This window comes from Nematolebias whitei, chromosome 17 (assembly GCF_014905685.2).
Source record: "Nematolebias whitei isolate Nwh7 chromosome 17, NemWhi1, whole genome shotgun sequence".
Taxonomy (NCBI): domain Eukaryota; kingdom Metazoa; phylum Chordata; class Actinopteri; order Cyprinodontiformes; family Rivulidae; genus Nematolebias; species Nematolebias whitei.
Genome location: NC_056514.1, coordinates 24,193,362 through 24,218,408, shown reverse-complemented (window position 1 = coordinate 24,218,408; position 25,047 = coordinate 24,193,362). Strand labels below are relative to the sequence as shown.

The 25,047-nt window shown below is 38.1% G+C and overlaps 1 protein-coding gene across 1 annotated transcript in view; it reads left to right on the top strand.

Moving 5' to 3' along the window:
• Window positions 1-6,563: 6,563 nt before the first annotated feature.
• LOC119423469 (ankyrin repeat and fibronectin type-III domain-containing protein 1) overlaps window positions 6,564-25,047 on the top strand; it is a 51,829-nt gene continuing 33,345 nt past the window's right edge. The window contains exon 1 of the mRNA XM_037690867.1: window positions 6,564-6,610. The gene's annotated coding sequence lies outside the window, so the exon portion shown is untranslated. The remainder of the gene's footprint in view (window positions 6,611-25,047) is intronic.

Below are 25,047 nucleotides of genomic sequence, written 5' to 3'. Positions count from 1 at the left end.
TGGACAATGGCTGGGGGGGCGCTCTGGACTATGCTATGACTTTCCCTTAAAAAGTCAATGTTTTCACCGCCTATATGTAAATGTATAACGTCTGTTTATGTTGCTTTGCTGTGGTAGGTTTTATTTGATGCCTCAAATTGTGCCCTGTCTAGGACACGGTGTGAGAGATCTTTTTTTTATACCGTCTCTCCTCATGTTTTCTTTCCTTCTCTTATCTAAGCAAAATATTATTCTGAATAAGAATAAGAAGGCCGCGCTAATTATTTATAGCCGCAGCTTCGTGCACTCTGCCCATCTTCGGACGACTGTACGTACATATTTGCGTTGTATCTCGGTGCAATGCCAATAAAGTTTATTCTGATTCTGATTCTGAATGTAGACCGCAGAGTCCTGGCCTGATGATGTTGATCTTCTGTGCTGGGCCATCCTTTTGGCCAGTGGCTGTTTAGTTTCCCCGATGTAAGACTGATCACAGCCCTCCTGACACTGAACAGCATACACAATATTACTCTGTGCCAGGGGACTGGATCTTTGGGATGAACCAGTCTTTGCCGTAATGTATTTTGGGGTTTAAAAGCCACTGGGACGTTATGTTTAGAAAATAAACGTCTCAGTTTCTCTGATACCCCCTCAACATACGAAATGACCACTGGTCTGGGTCTGGGTTCCTCCTTTTCACCTGATGGCTGACTGGAGTCCTGTTTGGGGGAAAGAAAGAACCCAGAAAGAAAAGGAGAAAAATAATTGTTAGATACGTTAACTTTTTGCTTTTTATCACTTAAAAAAGTGTCATTTTGTACCTACAATGTACAATTTTGTATAAACAATGTTCATAAAAGATTATAATTTTTTCACAGTGCTTTTTGTAAGTGTGCGTTGCTTTTATTGTGTTACTACTGGGTCATAAACATGCACTCATTTGCTGCTTTTGTATTTGTGTGCTTAAGTTTTAGACGTCTTGCTAATAGCTGTCTTACTGGCAAACTACTTTAATAAAAAGACACAAGTTTTAATGAGATCTGTTTGACTTCCTGCCGTTTGAAAGGCTCAAAATGACCATGTCATGAAAATAAAATTTTACATGAGACTTTAAAAATAAGAGTGCTTTGAAAGTTTTTCTTTTTATACATTTGAGTCTCTGCCCATCTCATCCTAAGAGCACAACAGTTTAGCCAACACTGAATTTAGAAAACTTCACCATTTGTCAACCTAATTAAATTTTTTTGTTCATTACCGAGATCCTCCTAATGATTTTATGAGAGGATGAGCTAGCTTATCATTAAAGTTCTAGACTTCATTACCTCAGGACAACATCTCTATAAAATTTAATGGCAGTCTTTCCAACACTAGTTGAGTTACTCCCCTCTAGATTAACGGTGACTTTACAGCTCAACAAAGAGAAAGTGTAGCCGTCTTTAAATCGTGCATCTCCTTTAGTTACAGGGAAGACAAACATTTGGGCAGATTTAAATTTAGATCAAATGTATTTGGGTAAAAGTTAATAAATGTGTACCTCTCATAAAAATCCTGCACCTCACTTAAACTACCAACCTCTTGATTTAAGACAAAAAAGATGCTGAAATCTAAGCATCTACAGTAGAGTTTGTTTCTTCACCCAGATAGTGATATACGACCCGGTAGTAACTTTTTTGTTAACTTAGAGTAAGGGGCCTAGATGGTGTAGAGCAAATGTGTCAAGCTCAAGGCCCGAGGGCCAAATGTGGCCCTCGTTGACATGTTTTCTGGCCCCCAAGATGAGATGTTAAACGTAAAATACTTTTGTCACTTGAATTTTTTTCAGTAATGTTTGATTATGATGTCAAAAGTGCAACAGAGAACATCAAATGAGACCAATCACACTCTTGTTGAAGAACCTGCGACCAAGAAAAGATATTGGATATTTTACTTGAGTTAATGCAGATTCTGAAATTGGCCCTTAGTTTGAAATAGGTTTTAATTTTGGCCCCCTTCTGTAAGTGAGTTTGACACCCCTGGTGTAGAGGTAGGCAGCCGACTTGGTACTAGAAAGTTGCAGTTTGACTCCCAGCCAGTCCCACATGTCATGGTGTCCCTGAACAAGACACCCGATCCCTAATTGCTCCCTGAGTGCTTACATAGCTGCCCACTGCTCCACCTGGGTTTATCTCAGGTGTGATGGGTTAAATGCAGAGAGTTAATTTTGTCATTGTATGGGAACATACAATGATGTCAATACATAGCACCAGTGGTGTAGTGTACGCAATACGCGGGTATACAGAGTATACCCAATAGAAAAGATTAAGAATTTCAGTATACCCACTTAAAAGTGCCCAATGATACATGACATATCATTAGGCATGTGTCATTGATACATTAAATGGCAGTTAAGAGCTTCCGTAACAATATGTATGTATGCAGAGCTTGTTTATTACATTCACTTATCCAGCAAATTATTGTATAATTAATACTTCTGTAATTACTACTTAATGCTTGAGCATGTTTTGCTTCAATACTGTTTTATAAATTCTATAACATGTTTTTAATACAAAGCCAAATGTTGTACAAAGTCTGTTGTTCATTTATTCAAATATAAGCATCAGCAAAATTTGGAAATGTTCAGTATGCTTAAAAATCAAAATAAATTGGTTTCATTGTACTAACTGGTGTACTTTGGTTTTTTTAAACACAGTATACGGACCAACCGCTGTAAAGTTAGTTTTACGTTGGGCGTTGGACATTCGCGCTCCGTGGCTTCAGCCATGTCCAACGTCCAACGTAAAACTAACTTTACTGCAGTATATCCACTACATAAATGTAGACTACACCACTGCATAGCACCTACTTATTTTAAGGGAAAGAAGCTGAGACATGAGGTGGTAAATGAACAGACACTGGTATGTACAGTAACCAAAGCTTCATGCTCTAGTCTAATAAATTTGTTGCGTGTTTATAGGATCACATGGTTTGAAGATGTTTCACTTCTGTTAAGATATTTTTTTTGTCAAATTTGATTTCTTAAACTGTAAAAAAAAAAAGAAATGTTCCACTGAGATGAAACTCAACCGGGATGTCCTGAACGGGTCTCCAAGGGGATTGCCTCATCGTAGTGTGGCTGCTGTGATGATGTTATCAGAGACAGCTGCGTGGGGTGGAGACTCTCAGAGAGCCTAGATCCAGCCAGTTGGCAGCAGATCCACCTGCTTCACATGTGCACTTCTCATCTAAACCCCTCAAAGAAATTCTCTTTGGTCCTTTTTGTGTGTCCATTGCCCCTCCTCGCCCCCATATTCTTTGAAGTCATGATCCAATGTGTTTTTTATGTATTAGACATCTTATCCAATAGACCTCCTACGGTCATGTTGTGTTAGATCCACAGATTTGTTTGAAGTTTTACAACAAACTCTTGTTGTATGTATTGGGTCACAGGTGGTACATATTAGTCGTGTTTAAGCGAAAGCAATTTTCAGTAGCCAGAGATGATCCAAGCAATCACTCCAGAAGCTGATATATTAACCACATTTATCCAGATCACTGAGGGCTCCTGTTGTTGTAAATGAAAATCAACACCAGTTGTTTGCCTGCACTTAGAAGTAGTGCTAATTTAATTAAAAGTCATAAGACGAAGATGAAACCCTATCTAACTTAATACTATGAGTTTAGGACTCCTCTTCTATCTAACTGAATGTCACACAGTGTTTTTCGTATGATTCATAAAGGAAAGTATGCTTTTCTTTGAGGTGAACAAACTCTTTGGAGGTGTTGGCACTGAGGCAGGAAACAGTAAAGGGTGTCAGAGTCGACTGGCAGCACTGGGTTATTTTTAATGTAAACTTATGAATTTTTATTTGAGCTCATGTTATCATCTTTGTAGTAAAACAGTTTTCTACATAATGCTATTTCATTCACTATCAAAGCTTTCCAATGGTCCCAGAATTTGTTTTACAAAAAAGAAAATAAACATTATGTGCTGTAATTATTTATCATTGTCCAAAAACTGCAAAACACCGTACTAGTTTGTATTTGTAAAATACACATTTTGGGTAATTCCTTAAGAGATCTCAGTGGACTACAAATATTTTTAAATAACATACGTGTGTGGGAGGTTCCAAAATGTCTTTAAACGTTCACCAAGGTTCTCAATTTCCTTGTATGAGTTTAAAAAGTAGTTGGTAGAGCTGCTGCCTCTCAGCGGATAGAATCCCGGCCAGCAGGCCATTCTGAGTGGAGTTTGCTTGTTCTCTCCATACGTGTATGGGTTTTCTCCGGGTTTTTCAGTTTCCTCCCACAGACCAAAAGCATACGTTAGGCTGACTGGTAACTCTAAATTGTCCATAGGTGTGAGTGAGAGTGAATGGTTGTTTGTCTCTTTTGTCTCTTTGTGTCCCTGTGATGGACTGGAGACCTGTCCAGGGTGTCCCCCGCCTCTCACACAGGGATGGTTGGATATGGGCACCAGTGACCCCCGTGACCCAAAAAGGAAGAATCGGGTAAAGATAATGGACAGATGGATGGAGTTTAAAAAGTTGCTTATTGTCTCTCAAAATAGTCACACAGTTGTGGGTGTCTGGAACCTATCTGGAATATTTTTCACTTTAGTTTTCAATAGTCAGTTTATACAATAAATTTAAGACAATATAAAAGAGTCTGACATTCTGGATGCCCTCGGAGCATAATAAAATTGTGCATACATTGAGAATAAATTGGGAACACGTTGAGATATAATTGAGACACTTTGTAAGTAAATTGCAACAAACTATTTTGCATGCCTATAGTGCCCCAAATTTCTTGAATTATGTACCAATTTAACCTGTCCAAGTGGAAATTTTCAAACTTTTTGGTCTGCTAGCTTTTCATCGACAATCGCAACCTAATGAGATACATGATTCATAGTGCTGCTTGAAGAGGAGTAATAATTGACATAAAACACTAGCATCATGAAGTGTTAAAAGAGAAGATTGCATTATGAAGAAAGTTGCAGAAAGTTCAGTTTTCATGGAACAAGACACTGTTTCACTTAAAGGTCAGAACAATTGTTGAGTCTTCCAGTAGACTCACTTGGAGTGATGCCATAAAAGTCTTGATCCATAGACTTTTTTAATTTTTTATATGGACTTTCCCAAATAAGTTAATGATAGTAGCATGAAACTCAACAAGACACGGTCATATCATCTGTCCTGACTGCAACAAAAACGTTTTCTGGACAAAAGCATAGAAATTACTCATTCTAGAGTCTATTAAGTCTGTATGCCAAAAGGTTCTCAATGACGTTAGACCAGTTTTTATTATTGGGAACTGAGTGAATTGCCAAACTGTCATTTATTTTTAACAATATGTAGTTATCAGAGTGACAGTGTGAGTCATCATGAACAGTTTTATAGATCCACTTTTATTAAAGTCTTATGTGGACTGTTATTTATGCCTCTTCTTACATAAACCAAAAACAATAAGGCGAATGTTGTGTTGTAGACAAAGTAGTCAATGACCCTCAATCTAACTTTTTCTTTGGTCTCCAGCAAAAGCTCTGCATGAAGATTAAAAGGCTTTTTGGCTCAGACTGAAAGGAGAAATATATATGTTGACAATGTAAAAGTCATGGAAATGGAATGGAAACATAATGTGTGTGAAATAAAGTGAACAATGGACCATGCACATTATTTGTCATCCTTTGTCATTTTCTAAAAAGATTCTCAGGAAAAAACAGAAGTTCTTACATTTTTGGTTTTGCAGTTCACTTTGCTTTGAGCTATTTTTCAATGCTAAACCGTTGTTGAGTTTGGTTGAATTTGAATAAAACCCTAAGGTCATGATATGAGTTCTGACATCACTGGCTGTGCTGTTCAGTCCTCCCCTCAATAAGCAAGACTCTTTAATAGAAAAAATGATTGCATTTTGATTAGTCTCCTGTGTGACCACAGCAATATTGCAGTGTGAGCCTCATCAAATGTGCTCCAGGCTTTAGTGTGACAAATTATTACATTTCCTGGTTTTAATTTTGAGCAGAAAGTTGAACTGGGATAGTCTCGGCACAGTGGAGGAGGATAAATGTGTGATTTGTGTTTGTGAAGATGATATTTGAGAAAATTAAGCAGGAAGTATGTGGCTTTCCCTGAAATCTAATGTTTCCTCTGTGAACTGAATCACTGTTACACTATCAGCTTTATAAACTGCATTTACTTTGAACTTTGTGATCTCTGCTACACCATGTGCAGTTGCATACTCTTACAGAAGAAAACTCATCTTACTGAAATTTGGCTGAGTATATTTTAATTTGTGGCAACAAAAGCAAAAATACAAAAGATGATGCATACTTTGCGTTTCTCCCCCCAATAATTCATACGATAAGTTTTGAGACGCTGTAACAGCGCACATCTAATGGATAGTAGATAGATGTTAAGCGTATGGTGAGGAAAAATTGTGCAAGTGAAATTATTTTTAAACAACCCGAACAAGCTTTTATTATCAACGTGTAAGACAGTTAAATAATTGTTATTAATATTCTGTCTTTCAGGTCAGAGTCGGGAATCTCCAAATTTACTCATCGTCTCTCTTTGAAAGAACGACCAACTAAAGCAGAGAAGACTTCCTCAAACAGACCAGCATCCTACAGAAGACGGTCTCTTAGTGTGGACTGGTAAGACTGGAGGACATCTTTTAATGTATTGTCTTTATTATTTCTCACCTGGGGTCTATTACCAGATAATCTCATGAACTACTGGATAGATTTTTAAAAAGAATCATTGGCTGTACATCTAAAACTGATTCATTTTTGGAGTCACCCGTATGATGCATATGGTGACATAAAAATGGTTACAACTCAGTCTGATGTACAGATATTGAGCTAAAGTGTGATGTGGTAGTAGCTGAGAGTCATTCACAACACATACTTCAAGCACTAACAGATCCCGCCTATAACTCTAGCTTTCCTCAACATAAGAGGATCTTGGTTTAAAACTCTGGCATGGTATTCTAGCCTCAAATAAACATTATAAGTCTCAAGTGATAGTGGGGTGTTTGTAATTTCTGATTGGTAATGATAAAACATGACAGAAATCAGTGAGTTTACGTTCAAAATTGTGCCTAAAACACCCATGAAGCTTTGAGGTTCTCAGATTGTAAAGGTTAAAATAAGTCACGTATGACTTTTACAACCGTTAATCAGGGATTGCTTTGCTTGTCTAAATCTAAGCTTAACTTCATACTGTAAGTGCTGTGATGTCTGTTTACAAAGTAAAACCTCTGGCTGATGCAGATTGGGGCTGGTGTTTTGGGTCAGGGGCAGAGTGGGCAGGGTGATGATTGGGTCCTTTTCTGCCTCAGCATCTTGGTTTCATTGAGGAGCGCCAAGTAGCTCTAGTGGCGCCAGCTCATCTTGCTCTTGTAAAGTTCCAGTCTTCAGGCAGCCGATGAAAGGAGCTTGAAAGCTTTCCATCACAAGGCTGCCTTCCCGTCCCCACCCATGGGAATCCTTCTCACTCTCCCCCTTTTTCTTCCTTTTTTAACTTGGCCTCAACGCGTTTATCTACCCATTGATCCTGCAGTTCATGCATCTGGTATCCTCCTTGAGCTTCCTTCTATGTGTATTTGGCATTTCCTGTGTTCTTTTCTCATCACTGGGAACAAAGATCTGGATTTAAAAGAAGACTATGCTTCCTTTGAGCTTGGCTTTTCTAATAAAACTGCACAGTTTCATTCCCAATCAGTCCTGAGGTTTATAATTACTTTGCACAGACTATAGTAGTTATTCAGTGGGGTTCTTTTGTGGTTTATGGAGCTACAGGTGGGTTTCTCTGAAGTCCTATGAAATCATGCTAGGGTCTGCTGTGAGGTCTTACTAGAGCTTTTGTTGGCCTTATGAGACAAACTGTGTGGTCGCAAACTGACTCAGAGACGTGTGGTCCACCAACAGAGATTTGGTGCTAAGTGTACGATCTAAGGTGTGAGTGCAGTGTGAGGTCCTTTAACAGCTCTGTGGGGCTTTTTTCTCCCATGTTCCAGGAGAGGGGACCTGGCCTTTAAAGTTCAGACCTTGACTGATGTGGCCTGGTTTTAATGGAGCACAGTGGGTAAAATGAACACGCTCATTTACAAGAGGTACAACGAGGAGATCAGCTACGGCTGGAGTAGGACTTTGTGCTGAGTCACTGTTACGTGAGTGTGATTCGTGACTTTTGTGACATGACAAATAATAGACTTCGGGTGGAGATTTGAGGTTTGGTGTTGAGTTAGGCTCCTGGGAGGTAAAACAAGGTTGGTTCAACCCTTAACAAGACCTGAGTAGCTCCTCTGGAATGCTCAGTCATCACTGTGGTCAGAAGAGAAGCATGATTGCTTGTAGTATCATCTATAGAAAATGTTCACAGTAGAATATTTGAAATTCTTCAACATTTATAGCACGTTTTGTAGTTTGTCTGTGCAATATAACTTTGCTTACTTAAGTTAATAAATATTTTCTAATAAATTATGATATTTTGTCGTCTGCCGTTAAAAGGTGAAGGCAATTAACAGTTTTACACACATCTGTGTGTATGAATGTCGGTTATCAAAATGTCACATTGACTAATGGACAAATTTTAATGAAACTTGTAGAAAATAAATACTGGATGTATTTCTACAACTTGCTAGCGTATTTTCCAGAGTATAAGTCGCATCAGTCAAAAAAAAAATCATCATTAAGAGGAAAAAAACATATATAAGTCGCTTTGGCATATAAGTCGCATTTATTATGCATTTTATTTAATGGTCAAAGCAGCTTCGTTTCACCTGGGCGGTGCGGCGCCATCCATCTATTCATCCATCCATCGCGAAAGGAGCTGCTAGATCTCCAGCGTTCCTCTGCCTGCACCAGCTGAGTGAAGCGAGTGCACACAGGAGGACTCACAGTTGCAGTACTTCAAAATTTAAAGCATCAGTTAAAAATTGCATTATGAGTATGGAAAAAAGTATATAAGTCGCAGGACTGACAAATCTATGCAAAAACCTTAGACTTATATGCCAGAAAATAGGTAATTGTTGGCGTCAATTCAATACAGCGTGGCCGCTACAGCTAATCAACTTTAGCAAACACAAAATTGGATATTACCTACGAACTACGATAGTTAATTATACAGATATCAACCTAAAGTTTCATGTCGTAGTAGCTGAGACTGATACAGAACCCACTTTGTGAGTGCAAACGAATTACACAAGGTTGCTGTAAAAAAAAAAACAGTTAAAGAATTGTAAATTTTGCTATTAACATTTTGGAGTCAACTCTGTTTTTTAGCAAAATATCTTGTAAGCCATTTGCTGGATTTTCAGGACATTTTCATTACATGTACCTCTATAACTGAATCGATTTTAAAGCCAACAACTTTTAAGATGAACATCACAGCCAGTTGATTTGAATAAAACAAATATGGATGTATCTTAACCAGTTTTTAATGATTTTGATGCCCAAGTTTGGTTTGGTAGTAGCTGAGAGTCATTTACAATGCATACTCCAAGTGCCACTCAGTGCACAAAATTGTTGCTTTAAACATTTGTATGAAATCTTGGAACCAACCCTGTTGGTCTGTTAGCAAAATATATCAACCACTTGACAGATTTTAATGAAACATGAGCAAACTAATTATTGGATGCACATCTACAAAGTACAAGTGATTAATTTTGGAGTAAAACCCAGTAGAAGATGGATGCCACAGCTAATGGACTTTGGACAAAACAAAATTGACTGTCACGGTGAGTTTTACAGATATTTGATGTGGTAGCTGAGAGTCAATAACAACACATACATTGATAACACGTCTTGCAAAATATCATGTGAGATTTTCAACAATTGTCCAAAATGCTCCCAAAGTCTGTCATTTATAAATATTCAATAATATTTATAAAATTTAGATGATTTTAGTTTAAAAATTTACATGAAAGGTGGCAGGCGTTAGGCATTTTTTTCATGGAATGTTAGGCTATAAAAATGGTGTTGCATTGGTATAACGGTAAATAGTCAAAATACGTCTCCTTTATGTTATTACTCAAGTTCCTCTATGAAAGACTATTTTGAAGCAAGACCCAAATTTCAGAGTGCATACTTTAAAAAATAATTTCCACATGAAATGTCAAGCTGTGATTGCTTTCTCAGTTTGTTGCTATACTCTATTTTAATTGTTTTCTTTTTTGTTTAATCTGAAGTTTTAACTGATGGTTGGTGACTCTTTTGGAGTCCTGATCCAAAGGCTGTGAAGCTGCTAGAAAAAGCTCTGGAGTGCATTAACCTAAAGGCACATTCCAGTGAAATTAAACAGGAAAATTTGAGCTTTTCAGTCACCAATATATGCTCTCAAAGTAAAGTCTCATGATGTGTATTTATGCACTGCTCCCTCATTTTGCCCTTTAAATTGAATATATAGTGTAACTTGAGACAAAAATCACACAAAATGCCAAGTTGGAAACCTCCCAGCAGCCCTCCACAGAAAAGCAGTTGACTTAACACTTTACTTTCTATTGGTTTAACACTCGCTTTCTATTTAGTGGACCATTGCCATTTATGTAGATTAAAGTCAGATACACAAACAAGCCATGACCATTAAGGAAATTGTGTGGCAACACAGCTCATGTCCAAGTACAAAACTTACGCTGTTTTATAGTTAGTTTAAAATTTGTCTCGGTTGACAAGGCCTCGGGAAAATGTGATAATAAAAGATAATGGCAGTTATTGTTATTGGTAATCATAGCTAATAGTCTCTAGGGGTATGTTTGGAGAAAAGAGTGAAAAAGAGGAAATGTTAGGGTTTCTAGAAAAATACAAAGGTAGCTATTATTTGATTGCAATAAAAAGATCAACAATGGGGGAAAAATGCTGATAAAAATTGCAGAACAGTATGAATAAATGTGTATTTATTTCACCAGTTTTACCTTCACTGATGTGGTGACCATCTGCATATTTCTAAATCACCATTTGAGGGTTGCTCCAAATACATGAGATCATTTTCACAAAAAATCCAAAGAGCCTTATGTAATCTTTGGCACAAGATAATGTCGCAACGTTGCATATTTGCTACAACTTCATGCAGAGATGCAGCCATAAAATTCAGCCAAGTAGTTTTTATTTGCCAAAATAAATTATTTACAGGAATGGAAACATTTGTATAAGTTCTTAAAGACAACCATGTGAAATAACAATCAGCATTCACACCATATTAATTTAAACTGGAGAAATTGCATTTCCTGTGAAAATGCAGTGTGAATGCTTATTGCAGAAGAACTTGCTGAAAAACAGCTGAAATTAGCTAAAAACATGCTGAAATGTAGCTGAAATGGAAGAACAAGCCTAAGTTAGCAAAAGAAAGCAGAAAGAACATATATTTGCTAAATTAGGTTCAGATAAGCAGAAACAAGCCCCAAAATTAGGAAATTGGCTAAAAAGCTGAAATTAGCTAAAATAGCTATAAAAAAAATTGCTGAAAAGACAGAAGTTTAAACCAGCAGAAGAAAGTGGAAAGAGCTGAAATTAATTTAAAAAATGTGGAATTGGACATAAAAGCTAAATTTAGCACAAAACTGCTAAATAGTAGCTGAAATAGCATAAAAAGCTAAAACTAGCAGAAATAAGTTGAAAGGAGCATAACAAACTGACATTATTAGAAAAAAGTTAATTAAGCTGAAAGTTGCCGAAATTACCACAAAAACTTGAATGTATCTGAGACCAGCTGAAATTAGCTAAGAAGTGCTAAAACATTAGCTGAAAAGGTAGAACAAGCTTAAATTAATAAGCATTCACACAATTGGCAGAAGGAAGCGGTGAGAGCTCAATTTTTTTTCCATATTAGGCTGAAAGAAGCAGAAATTAGCACAAAAAGTGCAAAATATCTGGAAAAGGCTTAAATTAGCACACAAAAACAGCTGAAAAGTAGCTTAAAACAAAAGCAGAAAGAGGCTTAAACTACCAGAAGGAAGTGGAGAGAGCACATTTTTGCTGAAATAGGCAAAAAAAAGTATAAATAAGTGCAAAGAATATGGAATTAGCTGAAAAAGCTAAAATTAGTATAAAAACAGCTAAATAGTATCTGAAATAGCAGAAAATGCTGAAATTTGCAGAAATAAGCTGAAAGGAGCATAACAAGCTGAAATAAGCAAAAAGAAGTTAGAAAGTACAAAAATGTAGTTAGCAGAAAGGATCTGAAAGAGCACAAAACAATTGGGAAAAAAACCCAGCTAAAATTAGCTGAAAGTAGCTGAAAAAATATTTACATTTGCACAAGGAAGCTGAAAGAAGCTGAACTAGAACAAAATGTGAAAGGAGCGGTAAAAGTTTATAAACAGATCTAAAGATTTGAAGGATGTAAAATGAGCTCAATTTATTTTCTAGGTGGAAAAAAGTGGCAGAAAAGGCTAAATATTTAAAAAAGCTAAAGTTGCACCAATGCTAAAAGTCATAGCATCCTTCTTCTGAAAGAACTGAACATTTGATTTATCATTTGTTGAAAGAGCACAAAAATTGTGGAACAAGAAAGGTGCTGAAAAATGTACAGAAGAAAAATGGATCACAATAGTGTGAATGCTCCATAAACGTTCACACGACAATACCGGTAGTTAGAAAAGAAAAGGAGAAGGTGATGCAATACCAGCAAGTGTTTCATTGTAAGTTTACACAGAATGCTGTGAAAGGCCTAACTCTTGTCTGTCTCTGAAGGCCTTCTGCTCTGCTTGGTGCCAAGCTGGCTTCAAGCTAACACCACGCTGACCGCACGCTGAGGGTGACGTGAACTTTGATGTCAGGAAGGAAACTCGCCTGACTCCGTTGTTACATTAAGCACACGCTCAGAGTGGCAAAAACTTGTGCCTGCATGTCTGATTTCTGTCCTCAATATTCATGCTCACACATATACACGAGCACACACACGTTGTAATATTTAGGAGTGTGTTGGGCTGTGTGTGTAGTGCTAATCTTTATGAAATGTGCACAAACGGATGCAAAAAGAACATGGAGAAAGCACTATTTTTTACTGGAAAAGGAGGGGCTAAGCTCCAAGGGCCTGGGCGTGAAGTGGTTTTGGACAAGTCTGCCACTTGCCTCATTTGGTTTTCATTTAATTCAGTGTTACCCCCTTTTTTATTTTCGCCTTTGATTTTTTTTTCTTTCCTTTTTCATCTATGTGGCAGAGGGCTTTTCATTTAAACCGAAAGGACAAACGAGGAGGGTATAAACGTCAGTCTTTGTTTTCTGCAGAATTCCTTAATATCTGAACAAAAGAACCTGTTCAAAATTATTGCAGAATGTGGAAATTGCTTGCATCAGCTGGAATGTGTGATGCTTTTTTCTTTTGCTTTGTAACTGTAATAATGTATAAACATTATAAAGATTTACCAAACATCCTGAAAGAAGAACAAATCTACCTGAACCTTGTGTTTAATAAATGGTGCTTGAAAGTTTGTGAAGTCTTTAGAATTGTCTATATTCCTGCATAAATGACCTAAAACATCATCAGATTGTAACAAAAGTCCTAAAAGTAGATAAAGAGAACCCAGTTAAATAAATGAGACAAAAATATTACACTTGGTCATTTACTTAATGAGGAAAATGATCCAATATTACATATTTGTGAGTGGCAGAAGTATGTGAACCTTTTTTGCTTTCAGTATCTGGTGTGATACCACCACCATGTTTCACAGATGGGATAAAGTTTTCATGTGGTGTTTTCCTTTCTCCAAACATAACTCTTTTCCTTTAAACCAAAAAGTTTTATTTTTGTCTCATCCGTCCACAAAACATTCTTCCAACAGTCTTCTGGATTGTCCTCGTGATCTTTATCAAACTGCAGACGAGCAGCAATGTTCATTTTGGAGAGACGTGACTTTTCCCTTCAACCCTGCCATGACACCATTGTTGTTCAAAGTTCTCCTGATGGTGGACTCATGAACATTAATGTGAGAGAGACCTTCAGTTGCTTAGAAGTTACCCTGGGGTCCTTTGTGACCTCGCCGACTATTCCGCACCTTTTTCTTGGAGTGATCTTTGTTGGTCCACCACTCCTGGGGAGGGTAACTATGGTCTTGAATTTCCTCCATTTCTACACAACCTGTCTGACTGTGGATCGGTGGAGTCCAAACTCTTTACAGATGTTTTGTAACCTTTTCCAGCCTGATGAGCTTCAACAACTCTTTTTCAGAGCTCCTCATAAATCTCCTTGTTCCTGCCATGATCCATTTCCACAAACATGTTGTGAAGAACAGACTTTGATGGATCCTGTTCTTTAAATCAAACAGTGTGTCCATTCACACCTTATCGTGATCCCATTAATTGAAAACACCTGACTCTAGTTTCACCTTCAAATTAACTACTAATTTTAGAGGTTCACATACTTTTACCACTCACAAATATGTAATATTGGATCATTTTCATCAATAAATAAATGACCAATTATAATATTTTTGTCTCATTTGTTTAAATGGGTTCTCTTCATCTACTTTTAGGACTTTTGTGAAAATCTGATGATGTTTTAGGTCATATTGATGCAGAAATATAGAACATTTTAAAAGTTAATAAACTTTTCAAGCACCACTATAGTTGTTGAAATTGTTTCTGTTCAGTCTAAAATATGTTGCAAAACAAATTAAACAAAACAACATTTAATAAAAAAAAATCCAAACTTGACACAAGATTAAAATCAAAACAGACGTGTTTACGATCTCCCAATGTTAAAATACAAAACAAATAAAATGTGAAACGCATTCTGATATTCTCACTTAGGGGGTGCTAGTGTGGTAAAATGATTCATGACATCGAGGACAACAAATATTCACTTGGCCTGCTACAGTTGGTTTCCAACTGTGCACAATATGGCATAACTGCTTGCCATATTTGCATGTTTTATCACTCTCCATGGCTGCAGAAAACTTTTCCACACAGCTGATCTGAAACAAACAGGCAGGTCTTTGAACTTCTGTAAATTATTCTGAACCAACTCTCCAGGCTTTATTTGATGTAAAATGCTTTAAATGATATATTTCTCTCATTTTTTGCTGTGGCTGTTAATAAAATGTACCGTATTTTCCGCCCTATAAGTTGCGTTTTTTTGCATAATTTGCATGCCTTGTGACTTATAGGCCGAAGCGACATTTATGGATTTTTTCCCCATATTTATAAACCAATTTTTGGCTGAGATATGACTGTTTTCATTAATTCTGACGAAAAAAAAGAGCAGTACCACTTTCAGCCACTTGATGGCAGCAGAGTAGTAGTAGAAGTATGACATGCTATTGTATCATATAATAGGTAAATGTGGCTATAATGACAAATTCAAAGAAGTTCAAAACAAAAACAACTGCACTTTATTTACTTTGTATTATACTTTAAAACTTTATTGTTTTTGTCTTGATCTTTTTTGAATTTACCATGTCCTGGATGACTGAGAATCTTCACCAGCTATTAATGATACAGTCGACTTGCCTTAGTCTCCCCACCTTCGTTCTGCTTGCTGCTTGGACCGACTGTCAAACCAGCTGCACCGTCCCGGCGAAATACAACTAACTTGACCATTAAAGTGCATTTATTAAGCAAGCGTTAGACTAAGACACACCTTTGCTATAATTCTGAGCAAACAAATAATTGTTTTTAGGTGGTTATCTTGTTAAATTTTAAAGAAATGCAACGGCTCGTGCATCTGCGCATGCACGCTTTGCAGCACCTCAGCAGCGAAACTATTTTTGAAATTCAGCTGATTTGACCATTAAAGTGCATTTTTTAAGGAATAGTTCAACTGAGACACACCTTTGCTATAATTTCGAGCAAACAAACAATTGTTTTTAGGCGTTTATCTTGTTAAATTCTTGTTAAAGTCCTCCCATGCACGCATAATAGATGTTGATAATACGGCAAAGCGACTTATTTATGGATTTTTCCACTTTATTATACAAATATGGACTGATGCGACTTATAGGGAAGTGCAACATGTACGGCGGACAATAGGGTATATACAGTCCAATATTCGAAAGTTAACCTGCTCAAACTGTCTTCTTGATTCTTGATGTTGGCTGCTATAAGGGAGATTTATGAGTCTGGGTCCCTCTTGTCTTGAGTGTCTCTGACTCGATTCTCTGGTTTCCAATCCAAACCTGTACTCTGCCATCATCTCTTGGTGTCTGTGTGCTGAGAGGCACCCTGAAAGTGAGAAGTTGGGGTGTTTATTGGGGTGATTGGATATGTCAGGGAAGGCTGAATTGGGTAAGAAGAGAACTGGGAGAAGACAACAGCAGGGGAGTTTGACTCATACTGAAGCAGATTTAAATAAACAGATTGGGAAGATGATTGAAAGAGTCAGCAGTAAATTGATAAAGACATGAAAATTGAAGTGGCAAAAGTTATGAAGCAAACACAATGGCATGAGGAAAGCGGTCATGTCAGTGGGCTGTATAGGTGTGTTGGTTCCTGTTTGGACATTTATGTGCAAAAACCACCACCAGTAGGTCAGATGGGGAAATGCGCAACATAAATTTTTAAAAAGAAATCTGGTGACATTAAGCTGGTGACACTGGACCCCTCTTCTAACATGTGTGGCCGATTACAACATTTTAGCAGTTGAGGAGAAAAATGATGGATTAATATTGAAACCAGATTTAATAGCGCAATGGTTACAGCAGAAAGCAGTTCTAGAAGCACCAGACAAGGTTTGTATTTGCTTTCTAAACATGTACTAATCAATCTGAATGGATTGTTTTGTTTGGTCTCTTTTCCAGCCTTTGACTTAGATGTTAATTAGCATTTTGTTTGATTCATTTAACCTCATCAGAGTTTTCCACAGCCCCGATCACCTCATTAATGTTAAAATTGAAAAGCTATCCTTTGGGGGATGCAGTAATCGGGTCCTTTTTTTGGCGACCTTCACCAGCTCACTTCCAGCTCTGATTACAGATCTTGGCCTTCACATCTTCACCACCACAGAGTAGAACTTGATGGTAAACATTTACTTTTTTGCCATCTTTAAGGTATGCGAAAAAAAATTAAACACAGTAACAATTATCCATGCTATCAATTAACATTTGCACTCTAAAGCCCTTAACATATTGCTGTAAGCAAACTGTTGGGACTTTGCTGATGCTCACGGCATCAGCAAAGTCCCAACAGTGTTGTTACTAATATTGGATCAATCCAACAAAGTTAAATCACGTCATCTGGACGTTTATTTTATTTTTTTTTTTTGAGACGTTGCATCCTTCATCCAAAGGACTTCATCAGTCCGAGGAACCACAACAAACTCAGTCTCACAAGCAGCACACTCGCATAGTGGGCCAACATAGCTAAAGTGGTTCAAAACAAAGATTGGGGAGGGGGCAGACTCCAGAAACCATCTTATCACCAGCAAACTGGTTGGTCCACTATGTGAGTGTGCTGCTTGTGGGACTGAGTTTGTTGTGGCTCCTCGGACTGATGAAGTCCTTTTGGATGAATGACAAAACAACAAAAAATAAATATCCTGATGCATGCTCAATAGTCCAGGTAGAAAAATCTAAAAAAGTTAAATCTGGTCCTCTGGACATTCAAAAAAACAAAACAAAGCAAATCAACAAAAAATATAGAAACGTTTCGTCTCTCATCCGAGAGACTTCCTCAGTCTGAGGAGCTGTATTCAGCTCAGTCTCTTAAATAGCACCGTCTCAGAGTGGATCAACCAGTTTTGCTGCTGACAACCAAAACCAGCTGATCACATGCTCAAGAAGGACCATCAGCCTAACAATGGATCATTAGCACACTGATGGCTGTTTACTATTCACAGAGGGCTGAGTGATACTAGCAATCACAGCATTGTAAGAGGGGGACAGTTGAACCCGGATGCCTACACCCCTGTTTAACGATGGACGATTTCTTTTGACAAAGATGGCCTCCTTTACTCCTCTCTCAAACCATCGTTCCTCTCTGTCCAGGATGTGAACATCTTCATCCCTGAAAGAGTGACCGCTGGCCTGGAGATGAGTGTAGACCGCAGAGTCCTGCAAAAAATAAACCGTCCAGATGACCTCACTTAACCTTGTTTTATTTTTTAACCTGGATTATTGAGCATAAACTTTGATTATTGGATCAACGTGGAAAACCTAGTAAGGAAACTGAAAGTTAAACTGGGTTTCTTTTTCAGAAACAGATCCTGTCTAACTCTGAATGCTAGGAAACACCTTGTAACGGACTTTTCTTCACTCCATTGGTTACAGTGGCATTATTTACATGAACGCTCCTACAAGCACCTGCAGATGTTGGATGTTGTCTATCATGGTGCATTAAGATTCATATCTGGCTGTAACTACTGCACCCATCAATGCATCCTGTATTCACTGGTTAACTGGTCATCATTAACTTCACGCAGACTCTCACTGGTACATTTTCATCTTTAAATCACTTCTTGGTCCCCTGCCTTCATACATCTCCTCCTACATGTCTCTGCATGAGTGCAGCTACAGCGTGCGCTCTCAGGACATCATTACCTGCAGTGTTCCCTCAGTGAGGACTGAACTAGGCAAAAGGGCCTTCAACTCTGCTCCTGTTTCCTGGAATATCTTACAAAAAGCTCTGAAACTCTTGACTTTGATTTCTCTAAGTGGCTTTAAACATCTGCTAAGTTCCTGGCAAGAACCAACGCAGACATGTTCCTGTTTTTAGTTTTCTACACCGCCTTACAATCTAGCTGTTTTTTCGCTACTTTTCCTTTTGACTGTCCTTTTGGTTACCATTTTATTTTAACTTGTTAAAAAAAATTAAATTTGTATGCCTCTTTTGTGATTGTCTAGTGTTGTTGTTATCCACTGTTGTCACTGTTGTCATCACTTTGTTAAAACATCAGGTCTCTCTTGTAAATGAGTCCTCAAGGCTCAATGGGATTAACCTGTATAAATAAAAGTTGAAGGAAAAAAAAAGTTCCCAAGATAATTTGTTATTACATTGCAGCCTAATAGGTGGCAATGAACTTCTGGATTTTTCATCTGGAATTCAACAACAAAAAATCTGTTTTTGTTGTCCCCGAGTGACAAATTCCCCCGCTATGAATTAAAATTGTCTCCTTACATTGTTTTATTTATTTTAAAGGTTTTTTTTAAACAAGCATTTTCACTGCAAGGACCATTTTCAAGAACTAGGGTATAGTTTCCTTGGATCATTCTTTACCCCTACCATTCCCATTGTAGTTACTAGTACAAATACAAATTACCAGAATATAAATTTACTTCAGAAAGTGGCTCTGGAAGGAGGGCAATACTTTTAAAATGACCTGAAACCTTCACATTGGGTGGGGGAGCACTGAATATTTCTGATTCCAGTGATCCCTGCGACCCAAAAAGGAAGAAGCGGGTAAAGATAATGGATGGATGGATGAAGCAACAAAATTCCCAGCGACAATATCTGGATATAAAAGAAATGAGCTATCTGACCAATTTCAACATTTTGGCAGCTGAGGAGAAGCAATACACATCAGCTGTTTAAGTTGCCATTTCTACCTTGTAGCTCAGACTGTACATACAACAGAGCTGAAATTACTAGCGGTAATAATTACCATGGTAAAAAAAGATTTTGTGTTACATAGTAGAAATGTCCCTTTTGTTGAGTTAAAGCTCTTACTGAATGGGTGATTTATCATTGCTGTCATCACGCAAAGTCCTGCGTGATCACTGATATCTGTCCACAGAGGGCGGGTCCAAATGCACAAGTACATATGATGAAAATGTCTTCACAGCTGAACAAACATTGGAGCAGACTAATGTATGAATTTTGTTTTGTCAGAAACACAATAGTAAAAGTGGAACACTATGCATCTCACTTGTTTAGGTTTTAACAAAGTTTTATCTTGATATAACATAGATGTATAAATCAAGCTTCATCTCACCACAAAAATAACTGATGGTCTTTGTATGATATTTGTTCACGCAAGATTCCTATGCCAATGTAGTCACCATCATCATCCATGTCTCCGTCCATGTCTATGAGCAAATAGGTTATTGTTTGTTAAAAGCATCTACCGCAGTAAGAAGAATAGTCTCCCCACCCATTTCACCAGCTCCCTCTGTCCATATCACAGATAAATAGCTGTGGGACTTTAAACATGGCGCCCAGGCGGCGTGTGACTGAGAGAATGAGCCAACTGGTGGCTTTAGTTGTCAAGGATCGCCCCCACCATTCTCCTCTGCCTGGCTGGGTGGGTGGCATATGGTGGCCCAGGCAGCGACCCCATTGGTGTGACACACACACACATACACATACTGAGAGGTCTGGAGCCACCCAGGCTGGACCCACGATCATCATGTGAGACACAGTGTCACCAAGCCTCCGACAGAGGAGGGGTTGTGAATATGTTTGTGTATGGGTGATCCCACCTTGGACGTGTCCCCCACCTCCCTTCTGAGAACGTCAACCGCTGCTCGCCATCTCATCCCCTTGGTGACTCCACTGTTGTTTCTGCTCATCAAAATTAGAGAGATTTACCTCTTCGTGCACGCACAACACATGCGTGCACACAGAGCCAACAGGTGGCAGGCCTTGCTCAGCGCAGCAGGCCAGCTTCAAAGGTTAAACATACACTCGTTCTCTTTCGTTCTCCCAGGGGAGAGGAAGAGAAAGTGAAAATAAGTGGGCAAGATAAAACGGGGGGAAAACTGTGTATTCCTGCTCAAGCACATTTATCAGGGATCAAGTGCATACTTTGAAATCCCGATGTTTCCTTCAATATAAAAAGTGTGAAGTTCTCAAATCTGAACCTCCAAACTAGTATCCAGAGTATGCCATAATCAGTACTATCTGTCAGTTCACACCTGAGCACCTTAAATGCTTTTGAAACACACTCATTACAGATCATAAGACAGCAGTACGATTTGACTCAAAGTCTGCGTTGGCAAACAAATACGTATTTTATGCCTCAGTAAAGTTACCAAGAAGAGAAGGTTAAGGCTACCAATGATGGACAATTAAATAAATGAAAAGAATCTCCATATATTTTAAATCTGATTATGTGGACTTTTTCTAACTGGTGCCATTTTTACTGTTTGCGTTTCAATAAAGGACTAAAAAAACGATTGTGGACTTACAAGCTTATTAGCAGGTCTGTCTGAATGACCACAAACTACTTGGGTGGACTGTAATGCCTTGTCATAATTGTGGGCTCTTCTTTGATATATCAGAAACTGAAATAAACGTTTGCCTAATTTTTCTATATTTTTATGACATATATAGAACACATTTTTTAAGAGAAAATTGTCATTTCAAAGTGTAAAAATTAATTAATTAATTAAGGACACACAATATTGGATTTTTGGCCGATATGCTGATATGTTAAAACTTATTTGGCAGCATGATGGCTCAGTGGTTAGCACTGTTGCCACACAGCAAGAAAGTCATGGGTTCAATCCCCGGTTGAACCTGGGGTCTTTCTGTGTGGAGTTTTAATGTTCTTCTCGTACTTGCGTGGGTTTTCTCCAGGCACTCCAGTTTCCTCTGACAGACCAAAAACATGCATGTTAGGCTGCCTTCAAGCCCTCCTTTGCAAAAGAGATCTGTGATCTCAGTGGATTTTCCTGCTTAAATAAAGGTTAATTTGTCCGATTACCAATATTTTTTCCTAGATCTACTTACAGAGACGACATATCTTTCTCTGCTGTGGATTTAAAATACTACATTATTCTGCAGGGTCTTTGTCAGTTTGGTCTGCTACCAAATGCAGATGCCAAAAAGGGGCTGAAAATGATGCAACACTTCAACTTGGATTATGTTTAATGTCAAATTTATTCATGACATTTACTCTCTAACACAATGACAACACTCGAACAGTGCAAATTTGTAAATTTTCACATATCTAAACTCAACGGTGCGCGTAACATCATAACGTTGTGCTGGCGCTGCAGGAATCCTTGTCACTGGGTCGTCATAAAAAACAGCACCTATATATATATATATATATATATATATATATATATATATACAAACAGCACTTTTTATAACGGTAGGTTATTTTGATGGAATAGCCATATTTAAATTTATCGCTAATATTGGCCGATACCATGCCGATAATATTGTGGATCAATAAAATAAATTAGTAACACAGATATGCAGAATAACTTGACAAGATGCAATATTTTTAAGCAGATTAATTGTTTCTGTGTAATATATAAGTTACTAAACTAGGGCACATGTATGTAAAACAGTCTTTGAACAAACTTTTACACCAATTTATTTAAAAAAAAAAAATTCCAATCTACATTTGTTGCTATTATTTTTCTTTTGACTGGTCCTTTCTGCAGAGGTCACTACAATGTGCAAACTTGCATAAATGAATTGGCCGAATGTTCTTCTTGATGCCACCTGGGATCAAATGTGCAGCCTCGGGATAACACAACTGCAGCACTGACCACCGAGCAACCTCAGCCACATATTTAACTACAGTGTCACTTTTAAAAAGCCTTTGGAAATGTGTCCTTGTTTGCTGTCCAACCAATGTAGCAAGCCTTGGCCTGGATATCTACATGCTGCACCGAGAGCCCAAAATATTGGCTGTTCCAAACAAATGCTGTCCGTAGAAAATGGCTTATAGGTTTCCACTTTTACATAATACAGTTCTGAATTATTCTAGAGACAAAGAAACAGTGGGGATGATTTGATATTTTATGTCAATGTGGGTACATTTATGCAATTTAAAATGAGAAAGAGGCTCAACGCTACACACCTTGTCGCAAAATTATGCTTTCAAAAGTGTTAATGCCACTAATCTAAAACCAGTATTTAGTCAAAGTGATTATAGAGAAACTCAGTTTATCAGTAATTCTTGTCTGTTTTACCAGTTTAAATTGTTCAAGTTCATAAGGAGCGATAATTACTGCCGTTTGACAAACATCGATCTGCTAAAACGTTCTAAATGTGTCTGACTGTGTTCTTTTGATGTTTTTTAGGAATTAATGAAAAGGGGTTGGAAAGTGAATTACCAAAACAACAGTGATGCACACACCAGACGCACCCTTTGGAAATTTTCATCCATCAACTATGATGTAAAAAAAGCAATTACTGCTGGCTAACAATCCGTGTGAACTCAATGGGCTGCACAGACATGGAGGGTTTTAACATGCATATATACGACTTCATCTGTTGCACGCATGAGAAACTGCAGGTCAGAGTGTTGCCATGGCCTCATGTTGCCTATAAGCTGATAAGAGCCAAGGCAATTCTAGCAATACTGCCCCCCTCCATCCCCCACCCCCTTCTTTCTCCCCTGCCATCAGCCCCCTTTCTCTGTCAGCCTCTCCCTCTCTGCATCTAGCAGCCCGGCTGCTTCCAGCCTGTCTGGTGCCAAGACTCAGATTTCAGAATTTCCTTCTACAAGCCACATTTAGAGCAGCTAGCGTACTTTGTATATGTGTGTTTGTGCTCGCATGTGTGTTTGTTGGAGGGAGCAAGTTTGCATGACTTTCTGCTCTCACCTCTCTCACTATCACCGCTCTGTCTTCAGTGAGCACCATCCAGGGGGGCTCCGCTTTTGCTTTTCTGTGGCTCCCCCCCCCCCCCCCCATTCATCCTCCACTTCTTTGTTTATCTGGTAAAACCTCATTTGTGCACGCGACAGATGCAGGACATGTCAGCTAATATTAACGACCTACCGTGCAATAAACATAATTAGTCACGCATTTACATACAGCTGAGATTTATGTGTTCCTGAAGTGGTAGGCTGGTGGGGGTGAGAGGAGAGGTTGTGAAACACTCAGGAGGGCATGTGATGGAGCTAAGGGTTAGATGGTGTTGTGGCAGAGGCATGACAGAGCATGGGGTGGTTTAAAGGGTGATAGGAAGTGAGTTTAGAAAAAGGAAAGCATTTGAAATTGATGAACTTCTGTCCTGTTCACTTTAAGTACTAGATGAAAAGTTTTCTAAAATAATTAAAAGCCTCACATTCGTTAAAGGAATTCATACTAACTGTTATGGTTGAGTTTTAAACTAAAGCCAGTGTCTCACTGGGCTACGACTGTTGGAATCCAGTTAGCGGTTTAAAATAGTAAAAAATAGTCATCTTTTCAGTTTCAGTCTCACTGAATTCAGTGTTCGTGACCAAGCAGCCAACAAGCCACGTTGCTGCATTTTGCAGAGCCAATTTTTCAAAAGTCACATCCTGTATTCATGTGCAAAGCTTGCAAAACTACATTTTATGTTGTGCAAACCATCTTCTTGTCCTTGGCTCGCTTCGTATCCACGTCAGAAGCCGCCACCACGTTAACGTTTGCGTACTGAAGTACACTTTTGAAATAAAGTACATCAGATTTGGTCCAGCTGTTTAAAATGAGCTACCATCAAAAACGTTAGACCTGGACAGTTCAGCTCTAGCCTCAGATGTTTTCTGTCATAAGGTGTTGAAATAACACACTAGAATTAAGGACAAAATTTAGAAGGGTTTGAAACAGATTTAAGATGCTTGCAACAACTCTATGACTATTTTGAGAGAAAGTTTACCCCACTAACTTTCTGCACCTTTAAAATTCAACCAACAACATTGTGAGGCGTTGTATTTTTTCCGAGAATACTATTTTTGAGAACCCCTGTGAACTTTTGGAGACAAATTAGAGAATTCCTTCTAACTGTCTTCACCAACTAATGTTCAACAGTCACAGCCCAGTGAGTTACTGGTTTGAGATCATCCTATGTTGAGAAATCCTTCGCTCAAACCTTGAAAATTATATTGTGCACAATTTCATAGGATATTGTGAAACCTAGCACAATCTGTTGGCACTTATGAGTATATCTAGCTCAATAGCTGTGAAATTGGTTGAGTTATAGTTATTTTCTGTTGGCTAAGGTAATTTAGCTTTAGTGGCTATCTTGAGTTTTGTTACCTAAATTCATTATACAGTAGTTGTAGATGTGTATCCAATAATTGCTCACTAAAAGTTTCAATAAAATATGTTCTGTGGTTAATGGAGCAATTGCCGTATTTTCCTTCATACTTGTCACACCACCCTATAAGTCGCATCAGTCCATATTTGTCTAATAAAGTGGGAAAATCCATAAATATGTTGCTTCGCCGTATACGTCGCATATATTATGCGTCACCGCTGACAACCCGAAATTGTGGGCCGAACCCAGAAATG